We start from the raw sequence: 14,992 nt of genomic DNA, 5'->3' as shown, positions 1-14,992 counted from the left end.
CGTTGGAAAAAACTACTCTATGATGAAAACCATGCAATTATAAAATTGATCAAATAAAAAGCAAATAAAGAGAAAAGCAATGGGAAAACATATGGTGCTTAGCACTGTATCTTTTTAAATATAGAACTAATGCTAAATATAGAGCTAAAGACTAAATGCTGGTAAACAGAGAGCAAACATTATATACCCCTGAAAATATAAAATATATGCAACATAAAAATCAGAAACTAGGGAAAGAAGAGGTGAGAAGTAGTATTAGTACCACTCATCTCATATTTCAAACCAGGGACTTAATCTCGAATATTCAAAATTAAAATATGCTTATCAATAACAACCCACTTTAATATTTTAAAATATTTTTAAATAAAAGTAAATTAAAATAAGCAGTTTTTAAAATTACTCCAAATTCTTACTGATTTTTATACTCTTTTCTTAATTTTCATGAAATCCTACAGAACCTAATGGTTCTGTAGTTTAAAAAGAAAACTTCACCTAGAATTCAGCAATTCTTTAAGGTATTCTCCTTGTTAAATTAAATTTAAACAAAATCGTATTTCATATTTTCATTTCTAAAAATAGCATAAATAACATTATCTCATTCTTATATAATCTTATCCCTATCTATGAGCACAAATGGAATGATGTTCTACAAATATTAACATAAATTATTTTTGGCTGGTAAGATTTGGGTGTCTAGATTGATTCTTGCTTTGTGCTTATGCCACCTGTATTTTAAAAAATAAGTATATATCATTTTTTATAAAAATAAAAAAGGTTACAAAAACATTCACACTTTAGCCTAGTAATTCTCGCTTTGACTACACTCCAAGAAAACTAATCAGAAACTTAAGAGTTTCTTTTTTTTCATGATTTCAAGTATTCTTTATTAGATTCCAATTGTGTCACATAAACGTCCTCTAATTTTAATTTTTTTCATCTAAATTGATTCTTGCAATCAGGAAGAACGCACTTATTTTTTTCTTCTTTTAACTTCTTTTCAATCTAGGTGCTTGAATTTGAAGTTTAGATAATAAACATAACTGTTGTAGTCATGGTTATAATCACTTTTTTTTTCCTTTCTTTTTTCAATTACAGTTGACATTCAATATTATATTAGTTTTAGATGTACAGCATAGAAGTTAAACATTTACATAATTTACAAAGTGATCCCCCACCCATTAGTCTAGTACCCACCTGGAACTATAAAACAGAATTTCTTTATAAAGCTGTTCATCATAATGTTGTAATAATAGAAAACTGGAAATAATCTATTCATCCAAAATAAAATAAAAACACTATCAATATAATAGAATATTATAGAGCCATTTAAGATGGTGTTTTGAAAGGATACTTAATAACGTAAGGAAATGTTCATGATACAGTGTTAAAGAAGTTAACAAAATTGTGTATATGTATGTGTATAAAACATATATTATTCCAATTTTAAATAAGAGAAAAATGTTAACAGTTTCAAAACGACAACAGGCAAAATGGATAGCACTACCAGTTGTTATTTTCTTGTTTTTTTTTTAATTTTCTGTATTTTTTCCAAGTTCTCTAGAACAAAAATGAAAGTAAAAAAAATTCTCTTGTTCTTAGTGTAGAACAGAATGTGATATGTTAAAAGACATTTCCATGTATGCTTAAAGGAATAAGCTTCTGTAAGTTAGAAAACTGACATTTGTGAAATTTCTCACAGATTCCACACCCATTCAACAACCTTTTATAACCATTATCATCTTTACAAGAAAAGAAAGTCGGGTACATAAACTCAGATATTATCATGTTTGTTATTTTCCATCAATCGGTTAACAGTACTAACACACAAAGTCACAGCAGCATGTATCTATTTTACTGTGATGATTTTCTAATGAAATCCATTTTTGAGGTCACAATGATTCATAAGGGCTTTTTGTCTCCCACCTAACAAGAGTTTTATTCATGGTGCCCTTTTGCCTTAACTAGTTGTTAATCACAGTATATACTGCCTACATAATCTACAAAGGCATTGTGTTTTCATAGTAATATTATCTCTTAGGACTCCAATTGTAAGGATGGCACACTAACATCGTAAGCAACACGCCACCAATGTTCCAACTGCTTTATCTGACAATCCAACTGATAAAGGACTCGGCAAACTCCACAAACTCCACATGGAAATGCTCATTAAGCACCCAGCATAGCAGCAGTAAGCTACTGTGGCAATAAACGTTGTTAGTTGTCTTCCACTTTATGTGTAAACAGTGGTTCCTCAATCCAAATGAAACTTTAGAAATCAGATAGTTTCACAATATTTAAGTGCTATATAGTAGGAAAGTGCAAAAATAATAGGGACATGTCACAAGGACATAAGAATAGATGGAAGATGTTCCCACTAGTCAAATCTAGGGTGATCTGAACCTCAAAATAAATAATGATAAGGTAAGATTATAACCAATAGAATAAAATAAAAATCCATGAATTCATATTGACATAAATAAATAAACTTAAGGCAAGGGAAAGTTTTTCCTTATAGAATTCTAAATAATAAATGTAGAACAAATGACAATTAGAAAATCACCATTTGACAACGACCATAATTATAACTCTTTTAGGCAATAATAACCTATGAATTCTAAAACCAATGAGTGAAAATATAATTTTTTTAAAGGACATTTGTGGGGTATACTACAAAATAACTGACATGAACCTTTCTAAAACATTAATATCATGAAAGATAGAAAAAAAGATTAAAGAACTGTTCCAGGTTAAAAGAGACTAAGAAGTATAATATCTAATCATGGACTAGAGCCTGATCTAAAAAAAAGGTTTTTCTTTTGCCATAAAAGGCATTAGTAGAAAAACTAGTGAAATATGTTTAGAGATTATAGTATTGTTTCAATGTTATTGATTTTGATAATTGCACTTTAGTTTTAAGAAAATGTCTTTGTTTTTAGAAAATATACACTGAAATATTTATATAAAGGGATAGCATGTCTGCCATTTACTTTCAAATGTTTCAGAAAAAGTATAATGTCCATGTGTGTATATATATATACATATGTACATACATAAAAAGAATATCACAAGCAAATGTGGTAAAATATCAATATTTGAGAAAACTGGATGAATGCTATAAAGGAATTATTTGTACTGTTTTCTCCACACTTTTCTATAACGCTAAAATTATTTTAAAATAAAATGTTATAAGCAAAATGAAAAATATAATGCATAAAAACAGATTAACTTAAAACTACAAACCAGCTTCTAACAATTCCCACTCTATTGCTAGAAGCCTTATATGATCATTAAAAAGCTCTATACCTTCAGTTACTTCACAAAATGATTTTTTAACATTTAAACAAAATCCAGTTTTCCCAGATGGACTACACTCCTCAAAGACCTTTAAACAAGAATATTAATACTCAGCTCAAGATACTCTTATCTGGAACAAGACAACAAGGAAGTTTTGGAATATTGCCAATTCTAGATCAAGAGCCTCTCTTGAAGTTCACATTGTTTATACAGCCTGCCAGACCCTCTCTCATCCTGATCTTATTTATTATTACTATTTGCGAGGTTCCAAATAATTTCCCAGTAAGACTTATTAGCCAGCTCCCTAGCCACAATATCATCCTCTCTACCTTAAATCCTACTATAATACAAGACAGCTAAACCGACTTAATATCTCAGCTATAAAACAGGACAGAAATGATATCCAGAGTTGAGTAGTCCAGTAACTAGAACATTTCTCTTCTTCCCTGACCTGAGTATCATCCAGAACTGTTTCTACATCTTACTTTCTGGTCACGATCTCCTGCCTTTTACCTTTCTCACTCCCTTATTTCCACTAAGTCTATTCCTTGGGCCCTCCCTTTGCTGCCACTTGGTTACTTTCTATTCTATGTAGCCTGGACTATATAGTGAAAATCTTGCATGACACTCACCCTCAGTTTCCTAGTTCCCACATTCTCTGCCACACCTATTCCACTGACACCCAATATGGGACGAGTCTGTCTACTATCTCTTGGTAGAAGAAGGGAAACAAATCCCATAACTTTGTAGGTTGGTACCAGTACAAATTGAGTTTCTAATCCTAGTAGGGCTGTCAGAACTAGTCGTCATCCTGGCAGGTGTTTCAGCTCCACCGCTCTCCTACTCCCCACTTCCAACTATGAAACTCTCGGTCAAAATCTTTGCTTCCTAATTCACAGAGAAAAAAAACAGGTTTTCAAGCAAAAATTATCCCCCCTGAATCTCTAAATTTAGCATTATGGCATTCATCCTAACTTATATTCTTTATTCCTAAATGCCAGAGAACTGTACAGAGATAATCCTGCCTCCCAAAGTACTGTTTTTCCTTTAAATAACATGTCTCCTTTTCTCTACTTCTTTCTCTCTATTCACATATATATTCTATTCACACCATACTTAAAAAAAAAAAAAAAAAACCTGCCCCCAGCTAAAATTAAATATTTTTTCTCGTGATTTTTGAACTATTTTCATCTCTCCCTTCTTTCCTTCAGATCCAAAAAAGATCTATCCTCATTCTGTGCACTTCTAATGCTCATTTCCACCCTAATACATTACCATCTGGCTTTCGCTTAAACAGCTCTTGCTAAGAATGTTGACCTTCTAACTGTTAAACCCAAAAACCTTTTTTCTGTCCTTGTCCTAAAAAAAAATCTTTAATATATTCAACACAGTTGAGTGTATTCTAACTGGTTTTTCTTAGCTTCCAGAGAACTACATTCCATTCTGGTTTTCCTCCTACCTTTGACTATTCATTCTGTTTCATTTTGTAGTGGCCCTGATTTTCTTCTGCCAATTTTAAAGAGTCTTAGCTAAAACTGAATCCAGAGCTATAGATATTACCTCTGGCAGAGGTACTGGACAGAAACTGAAAGGTGTGTAACTGGTTTGATTTAGTTTCATTTGCAAGGGCATAAGGCCACTACGCCCATGTGATATTGTTAAAGTTACTATTAAAAGCATTCATCATTTTAAAAATTAGTACAGTGTACTCTGGTTTGATTTCACATTTTTTACATGATCAGGTAGTTGCTACACAAATAAACTAAAAAAGAAGATAATTCGATGCCAGAAGACCTAAATTTAAGATATAGATCTACCACCTGCTAGCTGCATAACCTTGATCTTTGAGCTTCATCTTCTTTCTGTGATTCGTTAATTTTCATTCAGTCGGTCAGTCAGTTATCAGCTGCTCAACCAATTTTACTAAATAATATGTTCTAGGTACTATTTTGGGCAGAGGAAACAGGCAAAATCCCAATCCATCGATCCCTAGAATGTCTAACTTCTAATGACTAAGAGCTCTGAGGCAAGGCCATAATACAGTGTGACTAGGGCTACAACACAAGAAATAAAGGAAAATAAAAGTTTACATATTCTATCATAAGTAAACTAGAGAGCTAAGACCAGCAAAGAACCAGGCCTGAAACACCAACTGCTTCACAGAAAGTTTTTTCTTCCCTCAGAAAACAGAGAAGCTAGTAAGAGAATCCTCAAGCAAAACTACACAGAGTAATATCAATTATTAAGATGCTGTTATTGATGATTCATCCAGGAAGCACAACAAATGCCAAGATGCAGGCAATAGTTAAAGGGCTCATCCATCAAAATGTTATATGCCAAAGCAAACCCTCAAAAATTGGCTGATAAATCTAAGAACATAATCTGAATAATTTCATAATATCAGAAGCCAACCCACCCCCCTTCTCTCTCTCTCTCTCTAAAGTAGCAATCATGTGCCCCTATACTGATTCACCCTATATATTTATTCCTGTATAAATAATACTTATTCTCGTGTTACAATGATCATTATAATGCCACATTTCTAAAGGTACTAGTCAATACAAAAACAGTTACACCAAAGTTTTCCACAAAACTTTGCATAATTGGCATTTTCTAGAAAAAATTACATGAATTCTATTACTGCATTAATTTGAACTAGAAGTAATGATGCACAAGACAAAAATATATTATAACTTTAAAGAAACCAGAGCAAAAATACTATCCAGAGAGAAACTGAGTAGGTAATTCTCTGTGGTACTCAAATTCCAACTGTCAGCACACATGGTAAAACAAATTTACTAAATAGTTTTGGAGGGGAAAGAAAAAAACCCGGGTATCTAAATGTTTAACTTTACATTTTGCTTTAAAGAGAAATCTTTGTTAGTTTAATAAAACACTGACAGACAGACTTAAAACTATTTCATTATACAATAACTTGCTTTTAACAAGATCAACGAAAAGCACTGTATAATAATATATTATGTACAGATAAATGAAATAACAAAATACTGGTACACATATTTTTGAGCCTACTCAATCACCAACACTGGGCTAAGAACAGAAGCACACTAGTTAAGTTAGTACACAGGAACTAGAATAAACTTTTCAAAATTGAAACCTAGGCTCCAGCACTTACTAACTCTGTGACTGCCTAAGCCTCATTTTTATCTATAAAGTGGGACATGTTTTCTCATGGCTTTTGTAAAGACTACAAAAATTAACACCCGTACATACTTAGAATAATGCCTGACATAGTAAAGGCCCAATAAATGTTAGATTTTTTTTTTAAGTACTCTCTCTCTCTATATATATATCATCTACGTTAGTTCCTAGAATAATCCTTTGAGGTGAGTATGATGGAACAATTTTAAAGTAAACTGACATACCTTGTTAGAGGCAAAGAAAGATTCAAACTCAGTTTTCGATGACTCTAAATTCAAGGTTTTATTTCAGGATGCCTCCAATAAAAATTTACAGGTAGTAATCTACCCCGCCTCTATGAGTGCTTTTGTTGATTCAAATACACACATCTTTAAATCTACTCTTCTACTTCTCTTTGATGCTACTATTCTAATCCAGGCCACCATTATTCCTTACCTAAAACTACTGCTATAACTTCTTAACTAAACTGTAGACACTGACATTTGGGAAGCCATGAATGAAAAGGTTAGCTCACTAAGAAATGACCCAACACTGAAAACCACCAATCAACATGTCAAAACACAAAAGCACAACATAGACTATAAACAGGCAGAGAAGGAACACCGAATTTAAAGAAAACCTCCAACGTGAAAGAAAAACAAAACAAAAATATTAGGAAGAAAGTTAATATAGGAAGTAAAAAACAAAAATCTCAAAAATCTAGTTAGCTCAAGTTCCAGAATGACAGTGTAGGGCCCCTACAGTCCACTCTTCCCACTGACAGTAACTATAAACTTGCAACAAATTTTTTTAAAAATTAAAAAAAAAAAAAAAAAAAAACCCAATTACCTGAGCATTCTGAACTAAAGAAAATAGAGAAGGGCAGTTAAGACCTGGAGAAGCAACCTACACAAGTGAAAGTGCCTCCCCCTGCTTTTTTTTTTTTTTTTTTTTTTTGCAGCTTTGCTCTGAGGCAGAACCATAGCTATGAAGAAGCACCACGGCCTAGGCTACTAAAACTCTAATAGAAACCTTGCAATTTCTAGCCAGAAGCAGCAAGGAATGGAGTCCAGGCAGGCCAGAAAGTGAGGGGAAATCATTAACCCTCAAACCAGGCATGTGTAGGACTGACCCAAACAGATTAGTAAGGGCCTAAGAAATTAAGCATAGATTTGAACCACTAAACAGAGTGTGAGATACTGCTTACAATCTAAAGTTGAGTTGACTGCCTCTAAAACAAAATATTTATATTCTCCAAAGGACCATAGCAAAACTCATAATATCCAGGATAAAATCTGAAATTACTAGAAATACAAAATACTAGGAAATATAAATCAGACTCCAGGGAAAAAGCAATCATGAGATGTCAATTCCATGACTCAGATTATAGTCACCAAAGACTTTAAAGTAGCTATTATAACTGTTCCATTAAGTAAAGCAAAATTACCTTGAAATCAATGAAATGACAGGGACTCTCAGCAGAGAAAGAAAAAACTACAAGAAGAACCAAACAGAAATTTTGGAATGAAAAAAAAAATTATGTGAAATAAAAAATCCACATGGGATCCACAGTCTAATAAAAATAACAAATGAAAGAGACAGTGAATTTAAAATTGATACAATGATTGATAGAATTTACTCATTCTAAAAAAAAAGGGATTGAAGAAATAAATAAGCAAATACACAAAGAGCCACAGAGACTTTTAACATTTATAAGGTCTAAAAAAACATGTAATTTGAGGCTCAAAGGAAACAAAAAAGAGAATGAAGCAGGAAAAACTTCTGAAGAAATAATTTCTATAATTCTTCAAAGGAGTGAAGGAAGTAAATTTATTAATTCAATCTCAGTGAGGCTAAAATAAATTCAAAGAAAACCTAGGTACGTCATAATAAAACTTCTAAAAATCAAAGATAAAGAAAAGTTATTAAAAGTATCCTGAGGAAAAAAAATATATTATATACAAAGAAACAATGATTCAAATAATTACAAGTTTCTCAGCAGAAACCATGGTTATCAGAAGAAAATGGAACATCTTAAAGGGCTGAGAGGAAAAAACTTAGGCAAGAATTTTACACTGAAAATATATATATACATACTTCAGGAATGGTGGCAAAACAAAGACATTTCAAATAAAAGAAAGATAAGAGAATTTATTAGCAGCTGATCTGTACTTTAAGAAATGAGAAAGGAAGTTCTTAGGCTGAAAATAATAGATAATAGAGAAATTCGTTTTTTTGAGATGCAGAGAGAGCATAGGAAGTGATAAATGTCTAAGTATATATAAAAGATTTTTTCCTCTTAAGTTTTTAAAAATATGTGTTACTATTTAAAACAAAAACTATAACATTGTTAGAGTTTTCAATGAAGGTATAGGTAATATATATGATAACTATAACATCAAGGTTGGTGGGGGTAGAGAGTTCACAGACCTATAAAGTTACAAAGTCTGACATTTTACGTTAAGTGATATGACATTAACTTTTTACTGTCATCATACAGCAAGCAAAAAAATAATAATGTAAAGAAGAATAGCTAAAAAGGCAACAGAAATATTGAAAGGGACACTGAAATATTTTTTAAATCAAATGATCCAAATGCAGCAAAAAAGGGTAAAAGGAGGAACAACAACAAGCAAAAAAAAATAGAAAGATAATGGTAGAAGTACACCAACCATATCAATAACTGCATTAAACATAAACACTCCAAGTAAAAGGCAGAGCTGTCAGAGTGAATATAAAAGCAAGATCCACTTACGACTACCAAAAAAAGACACAGTTAAAAAGATTCAAACCAGATGAAAGTAAACAGAAAAAGATATGCCGTGCAAAAAATAAAGAATGGCTGTATTAATAAATAAAAGACTTGAAGACAAAAGAGTACAACCAGAGATAAAGAGATGACATTTCATAATAATAGAGCCTCAAAATATAGGAAGCAAGAAAATGAGATAATTAAAAAGAGATAACTCCACAATCATAGATTTTAAAACCCCTTACTCAGCAACTAATAGACTAACACGAATACAAAAATCAGTAAAGACACAGATCAGAACAATAGGATAAACCAACTTGATCTGACATTTATAGAACACTATATACAATAATAGAAGAGTATACATCTTAAATGCACAGACTACATCACCAAAATAAATATACTGGGCCATAAAACAAGTCTCAATAATAAAATTAAAAGAAATAAGATTAAAGTGAGTGTATTCTCTTACTACAAAAAAAATTTTTGAAAATTTTAAAAATTATCTAAGAAAATCCCAAATAAATGGAAAATTAACACATTTCTATTTATACATTGTTCAAAGAAATCACAAGAGAAATTAGGAAACATCTTTACTGAGTAACAAAAATATTACATCAAAATTTTCAGGATATAGCAAAAAATGAGAAGAAAGCTTATATTAAGGGGGAAAAAAAAAAAATCAATGACCAAAAATTCTACCATTAAAAGCTAGAAAAAAGTAAAGTAAATCACAAAAAAGGAAAGAAATAATAAGGAAATATGTAAATGAGGTCAAAGCAGAAATCAATAAAATAGAACACAGACATTTAACAAAGCCAAAGGCTGGTTGGTTCTCTGAAAAGATCAACAAAATTGACAAAAATCGCAGACTATTCAAGAAGAAAAAAAGAGAGAAAGCAAATCCCTAATATTAAGAATGAAAAAGGGGTTATCACCAGAAACCTACAGACAGTAAAATGATTTTTTTAATTATGAACTCAATGACAACAAATTAAACATATATATATATATATATATATATATATATTTTTTTTTTTTACCTCGAGGCATTTTTTTCTTGAAAATCTACTGGGAAATATGTTCAACTAAAATAAGGGAGTAAATCAAAAGAGGCTCCGCTTAGCAAAGTTATGAAGGAAAAAGTCTCAGTATCACAACTGTGCATCGGGCCTACATAACAGTACAGACAGAAACAGGAAGATGGAGGGTTCTAGGAAGAATGTCTTCAAAGAAGTAAATAAAGAAACTAATTATCTGAAGCATTTGACTACACAAAAAGAAAATATAGCTGAAGAGCAAATTTCGAAAAAAACACCAGAGGATATGCAAAGAATTAACAATAGAGTCACAGAAAAATAAAGATTTAAAAATTAGAAAACTCCATGAAAAATTTAAAGTTACAGAAAATACACTATCTGACACAGTAAACAATATTTATAGTCATAAAATGTAAATACTAATTTCTGATTTAACTAAAAATTAGTTTTCCATACCTTTAATCCTCACAATAATTCTATGAGATAGATACCTGTATGATCCTTATTTATAAATGAGGAAGCTTTAGCAAAGAGAGGTTAAGCAATTGGCCCAAGGTTATATTGCTTGTAAGTGAGGAGCCAAGATTTGAACTCACGATGTGAGACTATGAAATCATCATTTCGGAAGGGAAAGCAGGCCATGTAAGAAAAGTAAAACTAATAAATCAACAAGTAACTGAATACTGTGTTAAAAATATAGAGTCAAACAAAGGAGTTAGAGTTAAAGGTTAATTTCTTTTAAGGAGAAAGGCTTGGAGGAAAACAGGGATGGAAAAGGAGACTGCTATTTCTCATTTGTCTTTTGGTACTCTTTTTAACTTTTGAAACTGTATACTTGCATTATTTTGATTTAAAAAATATATGCTGGTCAAAGAAAACCTGTCACAAGCTGAATTCAGCACAATGAACTAAGTTGTGGACCTTCTTTCATTTATTAGCTAGGTAATTAACTAGCTATTCCTATACCTAAGCTTTCCATGTCTTGCATCACAATGAATAAAAGAAAGTTAACTATAATGAAAGTTCTTTTTCCCAGGATCTTTGATACATTTTAACTCAGCTGATACATTTAGAGCAATAAAAAAAAATTTGTCCTCCAAGCTTTGCTGGGTAACTTTGAGCAGATTCTCTCTCAGACAATCTGCAACAAAATGAGAAGGTTGAAGAAAATGATCACTAACTACTTTCACAATATGCAAACAGTTTATTTTCCTTCTTTCCATAAGTAGACCAAATAACCTAACCCAACTATTTTGCAAGTGCAAGCCATCAATCAGATGAGAAATTATAAAAATACCAGAATTCATCTAAACAGATTCCCTGGCACTATTCTGTAAGCAAAGTACATACCCTAATTATGGAAATCAAAAATATCAACATTGTATAGGCTAGGCAATACATTGTTACTTTTACATGACAGAACTCTATAAAACTGTTCACCTTATAAATATATACCAGTAACCTCATGCATACTCTTGAAATCAGTTCAGAAAGACATTCACTTAATTTCTTCAATAAGTACTATTTACTGCATACCTGTAATGGGCCCACAAAACTATGTTATATACTATTATAAATAAAACATATCTATGCCCTACTTCCCATTGAGTTTACAAAATAACATACCATGGAATAAGGACTATGATAGGAATAAGTGCACAGTGTTAAAAGAACACACAGAACTTGTAAGTAAAGGGTGGGAAATGGGAGGTGGGGAGGTAGAGGGGTGAGGAAAGGTTTTCTGGAGCAAAGAACATCTAAATAGATTTAAATAAAGAACAGGAATTAGTCCTGGAGGAAGGAGGAAGAAAAGAGAAAAGGAGAATAATATCTTCAAAAGTCAGAAAGCAAGAGAGACCACAGACGGTTTGGAGTGATGGCTGGAGAGGGGCAGAACAAGATAACAAGGTCTCAAGTGTTATTTCAAGACTCTTCCCCTTTGGGGAAAAATCTCACAAAACATCATGCTGATATGGGTGAAAGCTTTACTCAAGTGAGAACAAATGTTTTATAAAAACTGTCACTATTGGATTTCTTCAGTCTGACATTCAACAGGCTACAAGTCCTAAGAGCCTCAAAATTAGTGAAGAGGTAAAACCATCCAGTTTATTTCCTTATTCTCAAAGCCTCTGCCAAACAGCATGATTGCTTTACATAATGTAATAGGTAATTCTGGAGAAATATCATAGACAAACTAAACCACAGCACATTCCTAAACTTAAAATGTTAAATTGTTCATGCTCAAACAAATCTTAAAAGCAAGCAAGTCAAAACCCTGAAATTATCTGACAGTACATCTTAGATGACTGCAGCATTTCCCAACTTGCATTTGGCATGTCTTTAACAAGAATTTTACCTACACCTTAATTCCAGCTAAGTGATCAAACTTTTGAAGAAACCATAACAACATGGCATGAAAACACAGACGCAGGCTGATTTACAATCATGTGATAGGTAGGCTAGCCTTAATTACAATGATCTTGTCAGTAAATTTACATTTATTAAATGTCAGAAGAATGCATTCCATATTTAATCTAAGGCCTACATACATAGAATATGCATAAAATTCTAAAATAACACTACTAATACAGAGACAGAATGCAGATCTAATATTAAAGAAAAATAACCATAAAATAGTCACTAAGTAATCAGTATAAAACAGATGAGGAAAATCAAAGCAGTACCCACAACTCCAGTTAAAGAAAGTACTAAATAAGCAGGGCCACTGCATATGACTTCATAGCTTATTTACTGAACTGTAGGGGGTGCCAATCATATGTATGGGGGAGGGGGGAGAGAAGGGGAAAGAGCAGGAAGGGAGGAAGAGAACGGGGAGGGAGGGAGAAAGAGAAAGACACTAAGCAATATATACATGTTAAGCTGTAAGGTAATAAAAATAATAAACCTTAGAGAGCCAAAGTCTCAGTAGCAATGAATATAAAAATAGAAATTAGAATAAGATAACATACGCAAAGTTTTGAGTCTACAAAATTGGTCTTGAACGTTTTTATCAAATATTATCAAAGCGCCTACCATATGCCAGGTACTGAAAGAGACAGCAGACAAAAAAAATCCCTATCCTCATGAAGCTTACACTTAGGGAAAAGGTGGGGGAGGTAGGAATTAAATAAGAAAAATATTTAGAATTTCAGTTGGTGACAAGTATTATGGGGGAAAAAAATAAAATAGGGGGAAAAATTAAAATAGGGAATGGTATTGTGATGGGGGTGTAATGATTTAAATAAGGTGATCAAGAATGGCTCAGTGTGGTGAGCAATCCAACAAAATGAAGTTTCTATCAGGCATGAGAAACTTGTCTACCCCATTCTCACAGAAAATTTTATACTCTATTCCACTATTCATTCATCTCCACCTCAATTCTAGTGACAAACTAGGTGTCTGCTAATTACCAGGTACAAGTAAGTGATGCGAAAAAACTTTATCATATTCCTAAGGGTTTATTTCAAGACTAGGTGAAATAAAAAATTAATGTGCCAGAAGTATCCTACAACAGGCCCAAGCTTCAGGCCTGTATGAGGCACATTCCTATCACTCACCTCAGGGGTGGGTAAATTATAGCCAGCAGGCCAAAGCCAGCTCACTGTCTGTATCTATAAATAAAGTTTTATGGGAACACGGCTACATTAATTTGTTTACATATTTAGTATGAATACTTTTTCACTACAACAGCAGATGTGAGTAGTTGTGACAGACCACATGGCTTGGAAAGCCTAAAATATTTACTGTCTGACCATTTACAGATCATTACCACCACCACCACTACCACCCCCACAATGAGACTACTTTCAGGGGCATCTTTATGAGCACATAACAGGTATAGCCACATGGAAACCTGCTTCAGGAGGGCCCCATACTTTTTTAAAGCTCCGTGGTCACCATCTTGAAATGCTTAATAATTTTATTTTTGAATCTGAGTTTTAAACGAGAACTCCAATAAAACAAAAAAGCATGTGCCAGCTTACAATCTCAGCTCACAAGCAGTTTGTCTACCCAGGAAGGATTCTCAGTCAGCTGAAACCCCTGGATCGCCTTAATCTCTTCATCCTGTAACCATGAGTATGGCAAGGCAGTGGCCATCCACATCCCAGTGTGGCATCACCATGACACATTTGTATGTAAACCAGCAGGGTCTCTTGCCTATCACCAATTCAGGTATTAAGCAAGTCCTAATGTGGAGACTACAATCTTTGGGGGGTTGTCTGTCTGCTGTGAGTTGAGAGAGGATCCTGCATTTTCATTTAGTATTGAGACTTACAAATTATGTACCTGGACTTGACTGCTTTCTTGAAACAAAAATTAAAAACTAAAGAAAGCTATAAATGAGTTCCATTCTATAAAATTCAGCATAAAATTTATTTGTTTTGTCTCATTCCACCCTGAGCCATTCTCCTTTACCTTGTTCTAGCCACACAGTTTTATTCGCATTTCTTAAACCAACGTACTCATTTCCACTACAGGTCATTATCACACCTGATATATTCATCAACTATAACATTTCAATCAAGTCTCAGTCTGAGTGTCAGAGAATGAATGGAATTCCCAGATTATCCTGATTCCAGTCAACTGAGGCGGTCAAACTGACTGATGTGGCATATCATCTCCAAAGATGGCCACCATCAATTCCTTGCCTCCATGTATGCACATGCCTCTCCCTCACTGAGAGATGAAGTTTATTTCCTTTCCCTTTAAATCTGAGGTGGACTTATGTCTACTTTAACCAACAGAATGCAGTAGAAATGACATT

At 32.7% G+C, this 14,992-nt stretch overlaps 1 protein-coding gene across 1 annotated transcript in view; it reads right to left on the bottom strand.

Moving 5' to 3' along the window:
* The window catches only part of NDFIP2 (Nedd4 family interacting protein 2), a 62,322-nt gene that overhangs the window by 39,856 nt on the left and 7,474 nt on the right, over positions 1-14,992 (bottom strand). The window lies entirely within an intron of this gene.

The sequence above is a fragment of the Pteropus vampyrus genome, unplaced genomic scaffold (assembly GCF_000151845.1).
Source record: "Pteropus vampyrus isolate Shadow unplaced genomic scaffold, Pvam_2.0 Scaffold21, whole genome shotgun sequence".
NCBI classification, from domain to species: domain Eukaryota; kingdom Metazoa; phylum Chordata; class Mammalia; order Chiroptera; family Pteropodidae; genus Pteropus; species Pteropus vampyrus.
The sequence above is the reverse complement of the archived record's forward strand: the minus strand, read 5'-3'. Positions and strand labels throughout refer to the sequence as shown.